Consider the following 23,945-nt stretch of genomic DNA (forward strand, 5'->3'; position numbering starts at 1 on the left):
CCACACGTGTATGAGGTGTACGGCGCAGAGCCGCACGTGTACGAGGTGTACAGCGCAGAGCCGCACATGAACGAGGTGCACGGAGCAGAGCTGCACGTGTATGAGGTGTACGGAGCAGAGTCGCACGTGTACGAGGTGTACGGAGCAGAGCTGCACATGTACGAGGTGTACGGAGCAGAACCGCACGTGTATGAGGTGTACAGAGCAGAGCCGCACGTGTACGAGGTGTACGGAGCAAAGCTGCATGTGTATGAGGTGTACAGAGCAGGGATATGTACTAAGCGGAGCTGTGTATGAGGTGTACGGAGCGGAGCAGCGTGTGTGCGAGGTGTACGGAGCGGAGCCGTGTGTGAGATGTACTGAGCAGAGCCGTGTGTGTGCGGAGCGGAGTCGTGTGTGTGTGAGGTGTGCGGAACGGAGCCGTGTGTGTGTGAGGTGTGCGGAGCGGAGCCGTGTGTGTGTACGGAGCAGAGCCGCAAGTTTGCGAGTTGTACGGAGCAGAGCCGCACGTGTACGAGGTGTACGGAGCAGAGCTGCACGTGTACGAGGTGTACGGAGCGGAGCCGTGTGTATACGGAGCGGAGCCCCGTGTGTGCGAGGTGTACGGAGCGGAACTGCTTGTGTACAAGGTGTATGGAGCAAAGCCGCAAGTGTACAAGGATTACGGAGTGGAGTGGAGCCATGTGTGTACAAGGTTTACGGAGCATGGCCACGTGTGTACAAGGTGTACGGAGCAGAGCCGCATGTGTATGAGGTTTACGGAGTTTAGCCATGTGTGTACTGAGTGGAGTCGTGTGTGTGCGAGGTGTACAGAGCGGAGCCGTGTGTTTACGAGGCATTAAAAGCGGAACCATGTGTGTATGTGGTGTGTGGAGCCATATGTGTACAAGGTGTATGGTGGGGAGCATTCATACCTCCCAGCGGTACAGTCCCTATTTTGAGAAAAGTTTGCCACTGCCCCGGCTGGGAGCTTACTTTTCCCGCGGACGCAGGAGTACACGGCGGAGCACTTTAAAATTCGCACGTGATGTTCCACCGGAAGTGATGTGCTAGAAGCTGACCAGAAATGAGGTAATTTCGGGAGGAGATTGTGACGGAACCATGGAGGCACTTCAGGAAATGCTTCAGATCCATCACCGTGTCCTCCTCCAACAGCGCGGACAGCAGGATCGCCTTGGACTCTGGGATGCCAGCCATGTGAGCGGATCATGATATGTCCTGCATCGGGAGGCTCAGGTGGGCACTACAGTGGGAGCCAGGCTGCTATAGTATCTTTATAGAATCTTTCTCTCTCTGTTTCTTTATCTCTCTAATCTTTCTTTTTTTCTTTCTCTCTCTCTCTGTTCTTTCATCCTCTCTCTGTTTCTTTCCTTCTTTCTTTTTTCTCTGTTCTTTCTTTCGTTCTTTCCCCTCTTTCTCTCTCTCTCGTCTTTCTTTCTTTCCCCTCTTTCTCTCTCTGTTCCTTCTTTCTTTCTCTCTCTGTTTTCTTTTTTTCTCTCTCTCTCTGTTCTTTCTTTCTTTTCCTCAGTACCAGTTAGTGTGCCCACAGTACCAGTAGAATAAGAGGGGTAGGAAACTAGGTGGCACTGGTCACATTGAGCCTTTGATACTTTTTACTGGTTATAATCATATACCGTGAGCACCCCCATAAAGTGGGCCAGCCCCAGACAACAGGGTGCAAACAAATCGCTATTACTATCAGTCCAAGTGGACAATTATATACGTAAAGTTAATGATGTCCCTGTGCCAAGCAGTGCGGAGGATCACAATACACTGAGGAGACCAGAGCAGCGGGGTTTGGGGAGAAGAATTATATGGGGCCCATTATACTGTATGAAGTAATATATGGTGCCCATTATACTGTATGAAGTAATATATGGTGCCCATTATACTGTATGAAGTAATATATGGGGAACATTATACTGTATGATGTAATATATGGTGCCCATTATACTGTATGAAGTAATATATGGGGTCCATAATACTGTATGAAGTAATATATGGTGCCCATTATACTGTATAAAGTAATATATGGTGCCCATTATACTGTATGAAGTAATATATGGGGAACATTATACTGTATGATGTAATATATGGTGCCCATTATACTGTATGAAGTAATATATGGGGTCCATAATACTGTATGAAGTAATATATGTGGCCCATTATACTGTATGAAGTAATATATGGGGCCCATTATGCTGTATGAAGTAATATATGGGGCCCATTATACTGTATGGAGCATTATATGGGGCCCATAATACTGTATGGAGAATTATATGGGGCCCATAATACTGTACTGTAATACTGGAATGTTTAGTTTGCAAAAGAGAAGACTGAGAGGAGACTTAATAGCTGTCTACAAATATCTAAAGGGCTGTCACATTGTAGAAGGATCAACTTTATTCTCATTTGCACAAGGAAAGACTAGAAGCAATGGGATGAAACTGAATGGGAGGAGACACAGATTAGATATTAGAAAAAACTTTTTGACAGTTAGAGTGATCAATGAGTGGAACAGGATGCCACGAGAAGTGGTGAGTTCTCCTTCAATGGAAGTCTTCAAACAGAGGCTGGACAGACATCTGACTGGGATGATTTAGCGAATCCTGCTTTGAGCAGGGGGTTGGACCAGATGGCCCAGGAGGTCCCTTCCAACTCTACGATTCTATGTATGCAGTAATATATGGGGCCCATAATACTGTATGGCGCATTATGTGGGGATAGGGGATGACTTTCTGTTTGTTGTGGATCTGACTGCTAGGAACCCCATGATCCCGGGAAACGTAGCTTTGAAGAGCACCATGTAAATGGAGCTGTGGTCAATCATACGCACTGAGGTGCCATTCACATGTGGCTCTTCAAATAACTCCTATAAGAGAGTGATGAGGGGACGACAAAGTATAGCAAAAATTCACAGATTGGGGCTGATGAGTGTTATAGTTTGTGGGCTGGTGGGATTTGTGTGGCAGGGCTGCATTTTTGTCCCAGTCCGGCCCTGTGCCAGGCCTACCATGGCCATTAACGACCCTTGTTCTGGATACTTACGTGTTGTTCTTGTAAGTGCGTGTGATGGCGCTGACATCCTTGTGTTTGAGCGGATCAGAGCACAGCTGCGGAGGAAGCAGAGAAACTAATTTCTCCATCACCTCCATTGCCAGCGTCGGCGCATATCGCCCAGCACTTGGATGATATCAGAGTGATGTGCGCTGTCACTCGCACCCATAGACATATATGGGTGCGAGTGCGCCGAGTTTCAGCCAAGTGTCGGTGACAATCGCAGCATGCTCCAATTTCACTCGTACGTACAATACGGCCGAAGAAAGAGATGGTGATGGGAGCTGCCCCATAGATGAATACTGGTCCGAGTGCTCGTCCGTATTCATCGCTAGCGTGACGTCAGCCTTATGCTCAGATTACGAGAACCTTGACCACTCCATGCATTGCCTTCTGATCTTGGATCGATTTGTACAGATGTCTGAACATATCCTTTGACAGATTGTGTTCTTGATGCTATACGCTATGGTGAAGACTCTTACTTACCCTATATATATATGCGGAAGCTGATACGTTAAAGCCAGGGGTCATTATACTACAGGCCTAAAACCCCATTCTGCCTCCATACAGCAGGATTACAGCCAACATTTGCAGACTGGTGAGTGATAACACTGCTTCTTTGCATTGTAATTCAATTCATTCTATGCTGTTTATAAATATATATTACCTGAAGAGCCTGGCATTGCCCGGGCATAGTAACTAACTGTGGTTAGTTATAACAAACTATAATGATTATCCTCCATCCCATAGTCCCATGCTCATACAACCTATATGTTTACTCATATTTGTTGCAGTATTGGTGGGGGGCCCCGGGAAGATTTCTTGCACTGGGGCCCTCTGCAGTCTGTGTCCGCCCCTGGGCAAGCATGCCAAGACGCATGAAAGCTGTTTTTAAAAATCATGGTTATTCCACAAAATATTGATTTCTAAACTCTTCCTGAGTTAAAACATTAGTATTGTTGTTTATAAATGATTATGAACTTGTTTTCTTTGCATATTTGAGGTCTGAAAGCACTGTTTTTTATTTTGCCCATTTTTCCTTGTCAGAAAAAAAATCAGTGGTCCCAGCTCTATGCAGGTCATTCACTAGGTCCCCCGTGTGGTTCTGGGATTTTTGGTCACCGTTTTTGTGATCATTTTGACCCCAAAGGGTGAGATCTTGCTTGGAGACCCAGTGGTCTTGTATGTCCTCCATTTTCTTATTATTGCTCAGGTTGGACGCTGCGTACTTGTGCAGCGTCCAGATGTTACAGCATAGTGTATAGGATCTCAAGAAATCCCAATGCCCACTATGCGTATACAGACGCCCACGGCTCACCCGCAGAGACAGACATGCGGTGCGTCTTTCCAGATTGCAACAAGTCTATTTATCTAATGTGGTGTACTTAATTATTTGTACTAAATGTCCACCTCGGGGGTCTGTATGTGGGGGAGACAGGGCAAAAACTGAGAACAAGGATGAATTCTCATTGTCACACAATAAGAGAAAAAAGAATGGATCTACCTGTGGCAAAACATTTTTGTATCCCTGGTCATAGCATGATGGACATTAAATTACTTGTATTAAAAGGTAACTTCAAGTCTCAGAGAGAGAGAAGAATCTCTGAGTACAAATTTATGAAAACTTTCGACACAATCAGTGCAGGTATGAATGTGTCGCATGGATTTATGTCTTTTTACATCAATTAAGGAATTTGCTCCTCAGACCTTCTGGAGTCATCACACAACACAGAACCAGAGGCAATCAGAGGGCAATAAAACCTTCACACTGCTTATCTATGAACTGCTCCAATATTTATGTTTATCCCTCTCCCATAATGATAGTTCTGCTTCACATCACTTGTCTTAGCTATTGCGTTATTTCTGTGCTGTCTTGTGCATAAATATGTGATTCTTCAGATGTTGTATTAGTCTAGCCTGATGAAGAGACCTGAGTAGTCTCGAAAGCTTGCAATGTGTTACCATCTTTTCAGTTAGCCATTAAAAGGTATCAACCACTGAGGACTCTCAATTCTAAATATTCTTCTGCCAGTGTCACGCTCGCGCCTTGGCTGAATGGCGCGAGCCGGGGGTTTGTGGCCCCACTGGACCACAAACCAGACTACCCTGGAAGGAGCATGACTACGACAGCTACCTCGGTCTTCACTGGAGCCTCTGATGGTGAGGTCAGGCTTGTGCGGCAGATAGCTGTCGGGTGCCACTCCAGGGTGGTGTCTGGCTGTGGCTGCTGGTCCCACTCGGGGACAAGTCACTTTGACAGAGGCTATAGACAGGCAGGCAGGTAGACACGACAGGCACGGCTGAGACACAGGGCAGGCGGGCACGGCTTGGAGACACAGGACAGGCGGGCATGGCTTGGAGACACAGGACAGGCGGGCACGGCTTGGAGACACAGGACAGGCGGGCACGGCTTGGAGACACAGGACAGATTGGCGTGGTATGAGAAGGAGCAGGTAGGGACCTGTTCACACAGCAGTTGTAGGCAGGAGGGAGTGGTGTATGCTGGAACAGGATCTGGACCTGTTCACACAGGAGGTGCAGGTATGGATATAGGCAGGAAGGAGTGGAATATGAAGGAACAGGTTTGGACCTGTTCACACAGGAGGTGCAGGCAGGAGTGCGGAGCAGGCAGAGCCGCAGGAGTGCGGAGCAGGCAGAGCCGCAGGAGTGCGGAGCAGGCAGAGCGGCTAGGGAGCCGTGCAGAAAGAGTGGCGAGGGTGCAGATGCACAGATAAAGCTGCGAGAGTGCAGATGCACAGATAAAGCTGCGAGGGTGCAGATGCACAAATAAAGCTGCGAGGGTGCAGATGCACAGATAAAGCTGCGAGGGTGCAGATGCACAGACAAAGCTGCGAGGGTGCAGATGCACAGACAGGGAGGACACAAGGAAAGACGACAGAGAAGGAACCACAAACCAGGAGACTGACAGACAGAGGTAAGACTGAGTTCAGACAGAGACACCGGGACAAAGACACAGGGAGCAGGATATTCTGCCTCCTGGCAGGCGGACAGAGAACAGACAAGGCACTGGGAGCAAGACTCAAGGGCCAGGATATTCTGCCTCCTGGCAGGCGGACAAGGTTCAAAGCGAGACAAAGAGTATTCCTACAGAGAAGGAGATACACAGAACAGGGCCTGGCTCCCTCAGCAGCAAGATACTAACTGAGTATAGACATTGCACAGGCAAAGGTCAGTGGGTGTGGCAAAACTAAATAGTCAAGGGCTCTAGGCGATTGGTCAAGGACATATTACACAGGTGCACCCTGACTGCATAAGAACCAGAGAGTTCTGGCGCCGCCCCCCTATACACACATAGCTTGGAAGCATAGAGCAGAGGCACAGAGCACAGGACTGGCAACATACAGATTTCACAGCATGGCTTGAAGCAGAAAGTAAGTTGGTGTGCGGCGGAGGGGAGGCCATGCAGTGATGCCAGTAGGGTTGTTACAGTACCCCCCCTTTACGGCCCTTCTTCCTCAAGCCTGCCAGAATGACCAGAAAAAGGAGTATGGGACCACACACAGTCCAGGTTGACACGACATCCTTCTGGTAGGGTGGAATAAATGTGCCATCAGGAATCCCAGAGTGCCAAGCTTCTTGGTGCCTGATGGAGTCATCTTCCAACACAGAGGGTATAAGGACTTGGATTTCTTCCTCCTGGGTAGCAGAAAGCAGGGACCTGGAAGCCTCAGACTTGACCCCTACATCAGCCGGCCAGCTGGAAACAGAAGAGACCTCCACTGAGTCCAACTTCAACCTGATATCCCAAGTAAATTGGACCTCCTCCTTAGTATCTTCATTAGCCGGCCAACTAGAAGTTGAGGGTACCCACACTGGAACCATCCTTCGCCCGTTATCAGAAGAGAACTGGACCTGTTCCTCTGGGTTGGTAAAAAGCAGACGTACAAGAGCTTCTGCTCCAACTTCTTCATCCACCTGCCACATGAAATCTGAAGGCATCCATACAGGATCCATCTTCTGCCCATGGCTTGAAGAAAAATTTTCAAGCGACAGGGATGCTTCTGGGAACTGGTCACAGGAGGTGTGTGGAGAGGGCGCCACTGCTTCCTTTTCTTCAGTGACATCAGCACACCATGACCCAATAGCCAGCAGAACAGATGGGGAAGGTAACACTGTAGCCTGACCTTGTAACATTGGAACTAGATACCTTTGGTGACTAGGTAGCTCCAAATGCTGCACCACACTGGGTCTTCGGACCAGAACGGGCAGTAGAGTATCCGGCTCAGAAGGACCGATGGGCAAACTGGTCAGTAAGTGTAAAATAAACTTCTCCAAATATAATGCTCCGATTTGGAGCTGTAGTCGTCCCTTCGACACTCGACTGTTCATAAGTAGGGCACGACCATCACCAAACACCGTCACCGGATTCTGGAGCTGTGGAACAGGAACCCTACACAGACTCCGTCTGGCTTGCAGCTTTAACACATCTGCAGGGCCGAAGCTCCCACAAGGCACCGATCTTAGTGAGGAGGAGGGACTCTTACCGAGGGCAGCCTCTCCCACTGACCCAAGGTTTTGGAGCTTGCGCTCCCTCGGACAGAAGCCGTCCGGGTGTTCCACACAACCGCAGCAATACTGTATGCCCATCTTACGACTGGTTTCAGGCTGCTGCTTTGCCAGCCCACTCTTAACAGACTTCTTGGGTTCAACTCGCGTCGCTGCTTTAACAGGTGGAGGAACTAGAGGGTTTCGGATGGCGGTCACGGTCTGACGAGGCGGTTTCTTCACTGGTTTCGCCCGTCTGGTGCGCCTCTCAGATCTGGAAAGGGAAGACTTGGCAGACGTAGCTGGACTGGGTACTTCAAAGGCTTTACAGAAGGCCACTAGGAAGGCCTCTAGGTCCGTGATGACAGGATCCCCTGCTTCCCAGAGGGGACAGATCCACATCAAAGCTTCTCCTGCTAAGTAGGACATTATATATCCCACTTTGACCCAATCAGAGGGGAAACAGGCAGAATTCCACTCAATGTACCGCAGGCACTGCTCCAGGAACCCTTGGCACTCCTTAGGATCTCCATAGAACCTTGGAGGATCTTCAGGGTCAAGCCTCTCATAAGCCAGGAGCTGGTTGTAGATGGCATTGGAGACAATGATGGGTTCAGAAGTCTCAACAATCGGAACCACACAGGGCGGAACAAATTCTTCCAGACGCTCATACTGGCAGAGAGAAAGTCCCTCATGCTCTGCAAGCAGAGGGACATGGGACTCAGCGGGGACCATGGCCTGTGCAAACTGTCACACTCGTGCCTTGGCTGAATGGCGCGAGCCGGGGGTTTGTGGCCCCACTGGACCACAAACCAGACTACCCTGGAAGGGGCGTGACTACGACAGCTACCTCGGTCTTCACTGGAGCCTCTGATGGTGAGGTCAGGCTTGTGCGGCAGATAGCTGTCGAGTGCCACTCCAGGGTGGTGTCTGGCTGTGGCTGCTGGTCCCACTCGGGGACAAGTCACTTTGACAGAGGCTATAGACAGGCAGGCAGGTAGACACGACAGGCACGGCTTGGAGACACAGGGCAGGCGGGCACGGCTTGGAGACACAGGACAGGCGGGCACGGCTTGGAGACACAGGACAGGCGGGCACGGCTTGGAGACACAGGACAGGCGGGCACGGCTTGGAGACACAGGACAGATTGGCATGGTGTGAGAAGGAGCAGGTAGGGACCTGTTCACACAGCAGGTGTAGGCAGGAGGGAGTGGTGTATGCTGGAACAGGATCTGGACCTGTTCACACAGGAGGTGCAGGTATGGATATAGGCAGGAAGGAGTGGAATATGAAGGAACAGGTTTGGACCTCTTCACACAGGAGGTGCAGGCAGGCAGAGCCGCAGGAGTGTGGAGCAGGCAGAGCCGCAGGAGTGCGGAGCAGGCAGAGCGGCTAGGGAGCCGTGCAGATGCACAGATAAAGCTGCGAGGGTGCAGATGCACAGATAAAGCTGCGAGGGTGCAGATGCACAGATAAAGCTGCGAGGGTGCAGATGCACAGATAAAGCTGCGAGGGTGCAGATGCACAGATAAAGCTGCGAGGGTGCAGATGCACAGACAGGGAGGACACAAGGAAAGACACGGCAGAGAAGGAACCACAAACAAGGAGACTGACAGACAGAGGTAAGACTGAGTTCAGACAGAGACACCGGGACAAAGACACAGGGAGCAGGATATTCTGCCTCCTGGCAGGCGGACAGAGAACAGACAAGGCACTGGGAGCAAGACTCAAGGGCCAGGATATTCTGCCTCCTGGCAGGCGGACAAGGTACAAAGCGAGACAAAGAGTATTCCTACAGAGAAGGAGATACACAGAACAGGGCCTGGCTCCCTCAGCAGCAAGATACTAACTGAGTATAGACATTGCACAGGCAAAGGTCAGTGGGTGTGGCGAAACTAAATAGTCAAGGGCTCTAGGCGATTGGTCAGGGACATATTACACAGGTGCACCCTGACTGCATAAGAACCAGAGAGTTCTGGCGCCGCCCCCCTATACACAGATAGCTTGGAAACATAGAGTAGAGGCACAGAGCACAGGACTGGCAACAGACAGATTTCACAGCATGGCTTGAAGCAGAAAGTAAGTTGGTGTGCGGGGGAGGGGAGGCCATGCAGTGATGCCAGCAGGGTTGTTACAACCAGCCTCAGCACTGGGCTGCAGTGGTCTTGTGGCTTCGGGGGTCTCTGTCAGTCTTAGCACTGGGCTGCAGGGGTCTTGTGGCTTCACCTTATATTATAGCTGCAAAGTGACTAATAACCAATAACCATCAGGGACCCCAAATCATCAGCCACAGAGCCAGAGGGGATTTAGTAGAGTAGTTTGGGGGACATGTAGGACTTTTTTTAATCGCTTTTTATTCTGCTGTTTGTGAGGTGGGATGTAGAAAAAGATGGCAATTCTGCTAATGTTTTCTATTATGTGACTGTACACCCCCATTCACACGACCTATCACATTTTTCACGGATACCACATGTCCCCTATTTAACCTACGTTGCTGATCTCATGTCCGTGTTTTTTTACAGCAGCTCAGATGACAAGGGCCAATACAAGTCTATGGGTCCGTGTAAACATGCCGTCCAGGTGCCGTCCATGAGCCGTCTGTGTGCCGTCCGTGTTTAACATGGAAAGTACAGTATGTGAGAAGCTTTGTAAATTTATTTCCATTATCCATACTGGAAAAGCATGGATGGCACATGGGTGACTCACTGATTGAAAACACTGGTGACACCGATATCGGTGTAACATCTACGTGTTTTATATGGACACTTTGAATTTTGCCTAGGGCCCCAATTTGTCTAAAACTGGCCCTGTTTGGGGGTCCTAGCTCTGTGGTCCAAAATATAATATAGGCTACTGTTTTTGTATAAGCCTCATTATATAACACTAGCACGTTTATTTTTTCATAAATTTGAGAAATTGTGTTTTTCTCGATATATTAATGGATTTATAAAACTTTTCCATATGCGCACTCCATGCTGGTTAAAAGCCTTTCACTGTTTAATTTTATCTACAAAGAATTACCATTTTGCTCTATTAGAAGTAATCACTGCCTACTGCATGCGAAGTAACCAATAGACTCTAATGGACTCCTAAAATAATCATTTTTTATTGCATACTGCACTGCCTACCAACAGGATTTTCTATCCATAATCATACATTTCTGTGATTGGGACTGAAGAAACTTCTGACATGCTGAGATTTTATGATCTACATATTTGTAGTAATACAGTATTTTATCTAGCATTTTCATCTTCTCTGTATAACATAAAAAAACTTAGCCTTGTTGTGATATACTGTATATCACCTGTAAACTAAGTGAGCGCGAGATGGTGAGGACAGAGGAGACAATTTACCTTGATAAGTGTGACTGATTTTTAAGAGTTGGGATTCTGGTCTGCCTTTTATTCTTCCCCATGTAATTTGAGAGACCACACACATATTACTAAATGTATATAAAAGATAAAATCAATTATTTTTTAGGGCCGGTTTTTAGCATAAAACTTTTTTCAGTCTACTTTCTTGACTTTTCAATGTTTTACAGTGATGAGTCAGCGTCAGGCTTACAAGGGTCACGCAGTCAATGAATGGTGCTACCGACCTGTTGGGCTGTAAGAACTTTCTAGACGTTACTTGCATTGGTTACTTCTTACCTGGCAGAATATGTTCCACCTGGGTGCCTGTAGATAGCTCAGAATAATAATTTTAAACCACCATGTTAGCAGTTTCCATAGGTCTGATTTTTTTTTTTTTAATTATTTTATTTTAAGCCATGGTGACTTGTTGGCTGAACGATCTGTAGGAAGATCGATCTTGTCCAAGACTAGATAGGTCCACCAGGGTCTTCTCTGCTATTATCTTGACTGTATCAAGCCATCGAGTTCCTGATCTTCCTCCTCGCCTTGCTCCTTCTATTCTTCAGACCATGACGTCCTTCTCCAGTGATTATTTTCTTCGTATGATGTCTAAAGTAGGCAGGCTTGGTGTTCCTTGCTTCAAGGGACATGTTTGTCTTGATTTGTTCCAAAATTGATTTGTTTGTTCTTCTTGCCATCTGTGGTATTGATAACATCCTTCTCCAGCACTGATTTTGAAGGTGTTGATTCTTCTTCTGTCTTGTTTCTTTACTGTCCAGGTTTCGACCTCGAAACAGAAAAAAGCGGACTATGTATGAGCCGTGTCTTCATTGCCAGTGAAATGTTGCTCACTTTGAAGACCTTGTCCAGTGACTTCATTGTTGATTTGCTCAGAGCTTTTCTGCTATTGAATTCCATGAAGAAACAAGGGAGCAACAGCGCAAATAGGGTGATACCCTTGATACAGAAGGTGAATAAACAGGGGGTGTAAGCTCACCTTCTTTTGTCCCTTATTGCAACAACGAATACACTTGAACATCTGCTGCAGACCATGAGTGATAGACCATGAGGAAAGTAGGAGATGGACGGCTTTCCTGCGCTGCTGTCAATATCACACAAAGGATAGCGAAGAATCAATGAAATAAAAGCATTTGTTTATTCTGCAGTGTGGATCTACACGTTTTGAGGTACTTGAGCAAATATATAGGCACATTGATATTTGAAAAAAAAGGGGCGTGCCAGAGAACCACATGGTATGTCAAGGTTAAAAAGTAAACATGCATGAAATTACATACAAAATTTAATACAAAACTGAATAAAAAACCTAAAAAATGTGTACATGTTCATTTGTTTATTGTTTCTTTTTTTCAAAATTTCTAAAATAAAAAAATAAATGAACACATAAACAATTTTAGTTTATTTTATTCAGTTTGCATTCAAATATATGTAATTTAATGCATGTTTATTTTTAAACTTTCACATACCATGTGGTTCTCTGGCGCACCCCTTTTTTCCCAAAATATCAATGTGCCTCTATATCTTGTGGTACATCGGCTCACTCGGCTGCACACGGAGGTAGACACGGGTATACTGCAGCTTTAAGAACTTCCTTTGGTTTATTGTAGGCAGCATAAACCAAGGTGTAGTAAAAGAAAATACAGCCCTCTGGGCAAAACAGGAAAACAAAACAAAATGGTGGCAGAACAAACACAGTCCTTCTGTGAGCAGGGTTCCTCCCACTCACGGCTGACGGAACACACATGGGGTGCGGTGCAGAGAGGTTCAGACAGGGAAAGTCTCTTAAACAGAGGGTTTGAACATTGTCTACTGATTCTTGGCGAGCAGCAGATAAAAAGAACTTATAAAGGGGCCTGAATTGAGCATTGAAAACAGCTCTGTTTGACAGAAGAAAGGTAAGGAAAGAATATTACAAAAAAAATAATAAGCTTACAATGACTGGAGCATAATTTCATTAAAAAAATGTTCAATAGACTTGTGGAGCTCAGTGATTGGCTGCTGTGCTGTTGACGTGACGTCAGCACTGCAGCCAATATCAGATACTAGGAGATGCTGCAGAGAGACTGAGCGGTGGAACTAAGGAGGGCGAATGAAGCACTATACAGCTCTGGCAAAAATTAAGAGACCACCATCAAAACCCTGTCATGGGCAGCTCATTCTCCAGACCTGAACCCCATTTAAAACCTCTGGAATGTAATCAAGAAGATGACGGACAGTCACAAGCCATCAAAGAACTGCTTAAAGGGAATCTGTCACCCCATTTTCGGCCTATGAGCTGCGGCCACCGCCATCAGGGGCTTATCTACAGCATTCTGTAATGCTGTAGATAAGCCCCCGATGTAACCTGAAAGATAAGAAGAACAAGTTAGATTATACTCACCCGAGGATCCGGTCTGGTCCGGCACCTCCCATTTTCTAGCGATGATGTCCTCCGTCTTACTTCTGCCACGGCTCCTGCGCAGGTGTACTTTCTCTGCCCTGTTGAGGGCAGAGTAAAGTACTGCAGTGCACATGCGCCGGACCTCTGGACCTTTACCGGCACCTGCGCACTGCAGTACTTTACTCTGACCTCAACAGGGCAGATAAAGTACGCCTGCACAGGAACCGCGGCAGAAGTAAGAAGGGAGACGTCATTTCTAGAAGATGGGAGGCGACGGACCAGACCCCCGGTGAGTATATTCTAACTTGTTTTTCTTATCTTTCAGGTTACATTGGGGGCTTATCTACAGCATTACAGAATGCTGTAGATAAGCCCCTGATGGCAGTGGCCGCAGCTCATAGGCCGAAAATGGGGTGACAGATTCCCTTTAAATTTTTGAGCCAGAAGAAGTGTGAAAGACTGGTGGAAAGCATGCAAAGACACATGAAAGTTGTGAATAAAAATCATGGTTATTCCACAACATATTGATTTCTGAACTCTTCCTGAGTTAAAACATTAGTATTGTTGTTTCTAAATGATTATGAACTTGTTTTCTTTGCGTTATTTGAGGTCTGAAAGCACTATTTTTTTTTAATTTTGACCATTTCTCCTTTTCCGAAAACCCCCCCAAAATGTATTACTTGGAAATTCAGAGACATGTTGTCAGAAGTTTTTAGACTAGAAGAACAATTTACATTTTACTCAAAAATATACCTATAAAGAGAAAAATCAAACAAACGGAACATTTGGAAGCGGTCTCTTAATTTTTCCCAGAGCTGTATATAAAACAAACTGCAATAGGAGACCATTATTTTGTTAAAAATGCCTACCTCATTGGGGTCTTACCACATGCTTATATTACTTTGACCAATGACATAGAACCATCTTGTCCTTGGTAATTTAACATGTACATGTCTGAAGAACATAGTCAATGTCATGTTGATCCCAATGAAGGGTCTTATTCTGGATATTTCAGGATCTAATTATTTTCCCATTATAGCTTTAAGAAGATTAATGATATTTTCTTTTAATCTGTGGAGTCTTGGTGCATTTTTTAATTGCAATGTAGGTCCGCCAATGTGTCTGAGCAAGTCTTCTCTATGCTACAATTATCCCAGAGACAACTCTTTCTAATGCTTGGTCATGTGTACAGAAATCTAATAGCTAAATAATCATGATATTGTAATAGCTGGATTGCTTTTCTGAACCGTCTGAATCTTTCATGCCTCATTGATTAGAACAGTGATACCATGAGAAAATACTTAGTCCATATAGCCAGCACTTATTATTAGATAACGTATCATTAACAATAATTGCTAAAACAATATTATTACACTAGATTATGGCGATAGCATCACACCTCTTGCCATGTTAACCCACAAGACACACACTCCTCTCACCTTTCACCATCTCCACTCACTCTTTCACTCCACATATGACCCCTTCTCTCACTCCGTCTCATACTCACGCCGTCATCGCCGCTGCTCCATGATCCCCAACATCTTCCGCCGGCGCCATCCTGGATCCAGACGTTGTCCACGCCGGCGACATGTTCTTGCGGCGACGCCATCTTGAGTATCGTGAAATCCCGCGATACTCAAGATGGCATCGCCGGAAGAACATGTCGCCGGCGTGGACGACGTCGGGATCCAAAATGGCGTCGGTGAAATCTCACGAGTTTTCGCCGACGCCATTTTGGATCCTGACGTCGTCCTCACCGGCGACATTTTCTTTCGGCGACGCCATCTTGAGTATCGTGGGATTTCGCCGATCCAAAATAGCGTCGCCGCAGGAACATGTCGCCGGTGTGGATGCCGTTGGGATCCAAAATGGCGTCGGCGAAATCTCGCGAGATTTCGCCGACGCCATTTTGGATCCCGACGTCCTCCACGCCGGCGACATGTTCTTGCGGCGATGCCATCTTGACTATCGCGGGATTTCACCGATCCAAAATGGCGTCGCCGCAAGAACATGTCGCCGGCGTGGAGGACGTCTGGATCCAGGATGGCGCCGGTGGAAGATGTCGGGGATCGTGGATCAGCGGTGATGACGGCGTGAGTATGAGAGACGGAGTGAGAGAAAGGGTCGTATGTGGAGTGAAAGAGTGAGTGGACGTGAGTGGAGATGGTGAAAGGTGAGAGGAGTGTGTGTTGAGGAGGAGTGGTGTGTTGAGGGTTAACATGGAAAGAGGTGTGCGGTGACGTCACCGGTTACAACTGGACGGAAGTTGTTACAACCGGAAGCTGCTTAGGGCATTTATTATTATTGATGTATCACCTAAATATGCAAACACAGTTGTAGCAGGGTCCAGTTTGCTACCTTAGCAAAGGTTTGTCATTTTGTGTGAGCTAAGGTGTGATTTATAATTGTCCATGTCTTGCAGGCTTTGGACACCTTTAACATGGAAAAAAAATATATTTTTTGTTGTAATTTTCAATCCTTCATTGATTTTCAGACAAACCCTGATATACTATATGCCTCCTGATCCAAGATTTACATTTTCCTCCTGTAGGACTGTCCCTCCCAGTAATATAGGCTGGATGTGATCTCTGTTTATATCTAGAGTGCCTGTATCTTCATTAGCTTGTATATGAAACCAGCTTCTATCCTGCAGTTATTTCTTCTGCTGTGCAGCCCTCTCCTTCTCTAAAGCTAAGAGAATAGAGATGGAGCCATTAGGAGAAAAAGCTGTGACGGATTTCTAGCGTTTTTGTAAATCACAAAGACATTCTGCAGCAGCAAAAGAGTAGTAAATGTATAATAAAGACTATTTATTAAGATGCTTCGCCTTGCATGCAAGATACAAATGAACCGTAAAAAAATTGCCTTTAAATGCTAACATAACAAACAGTATAATGATTATCATAATGATAGCACATTAGGTTTTTATTAGTAGTAAATATATCACATTATCTTAAAGGGCTATTATGGTTTAAGGCTATTTTTTGTTGTATGTCAAAAAGTTTAAAAATAATGAGATGACCTTTTTAAATTTTCAAGATCTCTGTTTCCTGTCATATAGTAAAATTCTTGATTCTTTACTTACAGACAATAAAAATGCTCCTTGGTCATATGATGAACACAACGGTACTCGTCTTGTTGCAAGCACAACTGTGGTAACCAGGCTCAGACTGGCCCACAGGAGAACAGTAGAATCCTCCGGTGGGCCACCACCCTCTTATATGAGCAGTATTGGGTTGACTTGATTCACAATATGCAGACAAAGGCAGCATCTTATTAATTAAACAATTAACACCTAATGTATCGCTGTTGAATTTTGCAAATGAGGATAAAGTCATATTTGCATGTGGCTGAAAAATGGGGCCTTGGAGTTGATGTTACTGGTGGGCCCTTGGCACTCCAGTCCGACACTGGTGATAACTGTACTGCGGTTGTAACGATTCATACACCTGTGTGAAAACTACTTGACTATTAGAGGTTTGTATCAACTGGAGGTCAACAGAGAAAGGGGTATTGCCATCATACACATTTTTGCCATAAACAAAAAGACTATTGAAGGCTTTTATTCAAGTACCATAGACCTCACCGGGGAAGGCAACTTACAACCATGGTCTCTTCATCATTGACTTTCATCGACAGGTCAGCTGGCCTACAGTATTCAGTAAGGGTCACGCAACTACTTAGGCTTTATTTAAACGTGTTTTTTTAGCTTAGGAAAATAACAGATCAATGTCAACATTTTCAATCAGTGTTATTTTTTATCCAATTTTAGTCCATGTGTACATTTGACCATCAGTGTAGCACCTGTTATACTTACACGCCCCAAAAAATTCTAAACATCTTTTACCCGGTAAACAATGGAAAATAGACAGGACTAGGTTGTATCTCGGATGGCATCAGCGCGCTGTTTTCTTTTTCATGGACTCATTGGCTTGAATGGATGGCTTTAATTCATAAATTGGATCTAAATCAGATATACCGTATGAAGAAAGATATTTAAACTGTCACGTCCCCCGACTTGGGAATTATGCAAAATTGTATTTTTATTGTAACAGCAATTACAGTTGTGTTGCTACGCAATAGGTTTTGCCTCTTTTAGAAGTTTGTACTCCCTCTCTCCCTGTCTGTCTCCTCAGCTCTGATGTCAGTAACTCCACCCATCTTCTTCCCCAGATAGTGTATGTCAGCCATGTTAAGAAGCTCATGTCTTTGCATCTCTGGTTTAGAATAGTCTTTTTTTACATACTGTAATTGTGTATAGCAAAAAAAGAATTCAGCTTGAAAATAAACCTTCATCTGGAATCTTCACACGTGCCTCCACAGCTGAGTCAAGCTATCTGATGAAATCTCTTTGTGTGAGTACTGATACATAGAAATATTCATAGAAATGGTGTCTCAAGAGCTCCACATTCTCTAAGGTTTCCAGACTTTCCTTTGTCCCTGTTCGCCCTTATCCAATATGGAGTCTTGTATCTCGCCTTGTCATGGAACTTCCTGTCTGTCCTGATTATTTAATACCGGGCCATGTGTTCCTCCTTGCCTGAGTATTTTGTTGCTGTTAGCTTCTGAGCTCCTGCCTGTCTTCTGGTGGACTCCCTGCTGCTGCTGTTCGTTACTCGATGCTCTGCCTCTCCATGTTATGCTGCCTACAGTCCTCTGTGTTTCTCCCTGATGCTGTCTGTGCTTAACTACTGTCTGGTCTTCTAGTGTGGAACTATTCACCTCTGGATCTTCTGTGGCCTGTAAAGAATCCTGACACCACCATCTCCTCCAGGCCTGTGTTTGTCAGGCTGCAGTGTGGGACTTTTGCGGGACTTTCAGCCGAAAAAGGTACATATAGTGGCCTTCTTCTGTTAATGCCACTCCTGTAATATAGCTCGACTTCCTTATTAAACGCGGTGTGCTTACTCTCATACTAACTGTTGGACTCCCACGAATAATGCCTTGTGAACACCTGAGTCATATTACTGTTGGACTGGTTCATATTAGCGGTCTCGCCCCGCTCTTCAGTTACACTGGACATTTCCATATTGTGCTGTGCATTCGTTACTGTTACAGGAAGTGCTCTGTTAGTTTTGCTTTACTTGCATCATTTTATATTGTGCTGTGTTTTCGTTACTATTGCAGGAATGCTCTGTTAGTTTTGCTTTACTTGCATCATTCTATATTGTGCTGTGTTTTCAATACTATTGCAGGAAGTACTCTGTTAGTTTTGTTTCTCTTGTTAATATACTCATTTGCATCAACTTTCGTCTCAGTTTTGTGTTATCCCACACAATCAGATTCCATAGTACCCAAATAATTGTTACACACTCACAGTCTAGTTTTGGAGGCAGAATATAACCATTCCCATAGACTATAATGGATATACTGTATGCTCTCTCTGTGAAAAACACGGGTGGCACATAAGCCTCATACTCTATTATAGCAAGCAGAGGTCTTGATCGTGAAGAATTGATACAGAAAATTCATTATGTTACTGGTATCCAGGTGCGGACTGGGGCTGAAATTCAGCTCTGACATTTGAAATCATACAGGCCCATGCTGTTCCCATCCCCAAGCACTAGATGGGATATATTACTACTAATATTTCCCTGGATGGAGGAAAGCAAGATTTACTACAAGACCAATATTTCTAATGATACCCATGGCCCAGTGGGGTAAGTGACGGAGTCAGTGACTTTGTTCTCCTTCACAACTGTTAACAGTATGGGTGTCTTGTGAACGCTGATTCTGTTAACAAAGTAGCAGACAAGGCAGCCCATGACCAGACAGGCCCTTTTGGCATTTGCCAGAATTGCCAGATGGCCAGTCTGGCCCTGCTGGTATCACACATGAGTAAATCTCTTGAAATTTGTCTTGGGCTGATTCGATTTAGGCTGTATAAAATTTGGTTCAAATTGAAATCCAGCCACCCCTAAAAAAAGTTTCCAAATGATTTGTAACATATTCTCTTCATCTCTGCTCATTAAACAATAAATACTATTTATTTCTGAAGCTGTAATACCCTTTTAACTCTATGAGTTTTTATTGCACTGGGAAGAAACATTGTATTAGCAAATTCAGCTCTGCTACATCAATATACTAGAAAAAAGGATTTGGGATGAGAAGAGTTGGCTTCATTTCAAGCAATTCCATAGTCTGGAATAATGAACACATACAAACTGTTCCATATGCTTTGTGCCTAATTATCAATCTGTCCTGTCAATGGTGTCTGGCAGATGTCAGTGGTAAATATCCTTTATGTCTTATCGCTTCACCAATTTTCAATCTGTTCTGGCATATTTGAAGCTTCGTGCTGCTGTAAATAATAAAACATAGCGGATACATCACAGTGAAGATGCACATATCTGTACCATGGAGGGGCGCATTGTGCACATTGATGGACAGTACACCGAGGATGGCGTCTTAATGATTGCTTTGCAGTGATGTTGGATGATATAAAACCCATCATCCTAATTTTGTACATGCAGAAATTTCCCAACATTTTCTCTTGCCCCCTGAGAAGCATCCTCCTGCCCAAAATAATCATCCCCCTCCTCTTCCTCTTCTTCCTCCACCTCATCCAGGACAGTTCCCTGACCAGACAATGGCTGACTGTCATCAAGACTTCCCTCCTCCTCCGCTGCGGACGCCTGATCCTTAATGTGCGTCAAACTTTGCATGAGCAGACGCATAAGTGGGATGCTCATGCTTATGATGGCGTCGTCTGTGCTTACCAGCCGTGTGCATTCCACAAAACACTGAAGGACTTTACAGAGGTCTTTCAGCTTTGACCACTGCACACCCGACAATTCAATGTCTTCCCTCAAACTGCCTGCCCGTGTATCCTCCCACATATGCATTACAGCCTGCCTCTGTTCGCACAGCATCTCAACCATGTGCAGGGTGGAGTTCCACCTTGTTGCAACGTCTATGATTAGGCGGTGCTTGGAGAGGTGGAGCAATCGCTGCAGCTTCTGCATATGAGTGGAGTGGAGGTTTGAGCGACAGATGTGCGAGCACAGTCTTCGCACCTTATGGAGCAGGGATGTTAACTCCAGATAATTATTAAGGAAGCACTGCACCACCAGGTTCAAAGTGTGAGCCAGGCAAGGTATGTGTGTGAGTTTTGCACAGGCTATGGCTGCCACAAAATTATGGCCGTTATCACTGACTACCTTGCCTGCCTCAAGATGTAGACAGCCCAGCCATGACTCAGTTTGTTGCTGCAAGTAGTCGGCCAGTACCTCCGCGGTGTGTCTGTTGTCGCTCAAAGACATCATCTTTAACACAGCCTGCTGACGCTTACTACTAGCTGTTCGATAGTGGGACATCTAGTGTGCAACACTGCCAGCTGCGGATGGAGTGCTCATGCGACTGCGCTCTGTGGACGAGCTTTCGCTGATAGAGGAGAATCGAAAGCCTACAGCCAACTGTTTCCTGTACCGTGGGCTAGGCAGCACTGTTCCACGTTACAGCCCTGGCCATGCCTACTGGTCCATGCATCTATTGTGAGGTGCACCTTTCCACTCACTGACTGTTTTAGTGCATGGACAATGCGATCTTTCAAATGCCGGTGGAGGGCAGGGATGGCTTTTCGAGAAAAGAAGTGCTGACTGGGTAGGTCATAGCGTGGGACAGCGTAGGCCATGAGGTCGCAGAAAGCTTCACTTTCAGCCAAACGGTACGACACCTTCTCTAATTAGATTAGTTTGGCAATGTAGGCGTTCAAACAAAGTGTACGCGGATGAGAGGATGAGTACTTTCTTGTCCTACTCAGATTTTTTGGTAGGGTGAGCTGGACTGGAGAGCTGCATATGGGGGAAGTAGCGGTGGACCGGACGGAGTGAGAGGGGGTTGGTGATGGTATTGGTGGTGATGGCCTAGATTCAGTGTTGTTCCAGCTGGGCAAATTTAAAAAATAAGGGGAAACACCAGGGAAACAATAACAATGGTGGGCCCTGCGATAGGATGCGGGGACATGGAGACCTCCCGCACTTCCCTGAGTCAGTGTCTCTACACTCCTACCGATCTCTAGGCCGGTTCCGCACCGGGCGCCACTCAGGATAACGTTAAAACCCTAGCTCGCCCTGCACCTACCCCTTTCTAGTGTAATGGCCGGTGCAGAAACTAATCCCACCACTGCACTGAAACACACACAAGGGAAAGTGACAAAACAGGGAACACCACTTAGCTCTGCTCTCTTCTCTTGCTCCTAGCAACAGAGCCCACCACCAGAATGCAGCTTTTCCTCCAGATTCGCTGCAACCTCACTAGGCCTTGTCAGAGCTGCAAGGAACTCTCACTAGCTCCTTCCTCCACCAAGGATGGTTGGAAATGAATACTATCACCAACAATCAGTGAGAGCACATGACACACCTTTATAGAAAGCCAGAGGAATCACACCTGCTTAATTATCATGTGCAATGACACTTACCACCACCGGGGGCAAACTAAACTGAAACTACAAAAGTGCAATGACCCTAATGGCCACCGAGGGAAGAACTAGGAAAAAGACACCACTGTGTAATAACCCTTAATGGCCACCGGGGACAAAACCAGCCCTGAGCAAACAGCTCACAGAAAAAAAAGGTTACTTGTTTTTATCTGACATGATCCAGCATGGATCATGACAGTACCCTCCCCTTAATGAGGGGCCTCTGGACCCTCAAAGCCGCTCCTCATCAGGGAACCACCTACAGTGGGGACGCTCATGTAACACCGTGGCCGCTGGGGGGTAGCTTGTGCGGCCACTCCAGTACTCACTGTGCTGAAAGCTGTTTCATCACCCATATGCTGTTCACTTTGGGGAACCAATTGACTGCAGAGGCTGGAATCAACTTTAACAACTCAGCTTTATTCTCTTCAGGGCACAGCATGCCCAACACAGCAACAGGACTCCTTATTAGGTAGCAGTAATACATCTTCATCTACAGCATTACGTCATTTCTTCCTTCACTTCACTCATATGCACCACACAGGCAAGCTGACACATCACATGGAGCACGATGAACACGGAACACTTCCCTTCTTTCAGAGCCCGACTTTAGCCCACGAAGGTACCCGACTTATCCCCTAAAGGCACTGTTGCTCCTGTTCGTATCCTAGTTTCACAGCTCACTAACTCCAGCTGCTACTCCCACAGGGATCCTTCCAATGTAACTCCCTGGCTTGCAATTCTCCAGACATGGGCTGGATTCAATAGACTGGCTTGGGTGTCACTTCAGCTTCTCCTTGCTAGCTGACTTGACCGATGAGACTCCTTCTTCTGTCTCACTAGCCATATAGTCCCCAGTCCCTGACTGCAAGGCCTCCAGCACCACAACATGCTGTCTACTGCTGTAGGCACTCAGCTGCTGCTCTTCACTCCTGTCCTGTGCTGTCGCTACCCCCGGCTAGACTGACTCTGGAGGGAAATGATCTTTCTTTTCTCCTGTCTAGCCACTCCCCTCAGTTAACCTCTCAGACATCTTCTTACTAGTTGAGCTCAGTGCCCCCATCTAGTGGCCCTTTTCTAATACTACACCTAACTATCTTACTAATGTTGTGTGAACACAAATACACACACACAACATGCATACAACACACAATACATATATACTTTATACAGACATATAAGGAACACAGTTAAGATGCAATAACAATGTTTACAGGGCTAGGCCCTCACCTCCTTACACCCAGACCCAGAGTTCACCCCAACAACTACCTGCATGTCAGGTTGATGACAAACGAGCCTGCTGGTATTGACATCATATGTTCTGGAGGCAACACACATCTCTGTAGCGCTGACCTGGGGAACGGGTTGTGTATGTGTATGTTTGGTATAAGCTGGTAACACTCCACAACACACTTCCACTGGATGTTTTTTGGTGGCCACCCATACACGCTCATTCACACACAGGTCCTGACCAGAATGTTTATTGCCACTCGTTCGTTTGTCACCATTTGATGAACTCTTTCCGGGATTGACAACAGAGGCTTGACAACAGAGGCGTCCCCCTGTGTCACCACACTCACACCCCCGCACTTCACCAAGGGGTACACCACCCTCCAACCCCTTCCATCACGAGGTCTGCGCCTCCCAGGGTTGGCCAATGGCGAGGGTTGAGACTTGCCCCTACTCTCCTGCAGCACATCTGCTGCCCTCACCGGAGAGGAAGGGGTCCATTGCAGAGAGACTGTAGAGACAGTAGTCCCTAGGCAGCAGCCCTGACACGATTGCCCCCAGCTGACCACTTCCCTTGCCCACCAATCTATTACCAGGTTGTGTCTTTTCCGCCAAGGGAGGCCTAAAACGATAGGTACTGGCATTCCCTCCAAGACGTAGCATGACATGGACTCCTCATGCTGTCCTATACGTAGATGGATATTCTCTACGAATTGGGTCAAGCTTGTCAGGATTCGTACCGGGGTCTAGTCTGGGTTCCACAGCAAGTTTCGCTGCCTTACTGGCTGTGCCACACAGCCAGTCGGAATATTCAGTTTCTGATCAACTAGTTCTTTTTCGTTCATCATTCTTCCCCGTTCTGGTGATTGGCTGCTTCACTGTTTCCTGTTCGTATGTCCCACCTTCTTCCTATTTAGCACTCCTCAGGGCTTTCACTCCTTGCCGGTGATTCTTTTGTGGTATGGATTCCTGCCTTCTCCAC

This window comes from Dendrobates tinctorius, unplaced genomic scaffold, assembly GCF_039654945.1.
Source record: "Dendrobates tinctorius isolate UK_male_01 unplaced genomic scaffold, ASM3965494v1 ptg000075l, whole genome shotgun sequence".
NCBI lineage: Eukaryota > Metazoa > Chordata > Amphibia > Anura > Dendrobatidae > Dendrobates > Dendrobates tinctorius.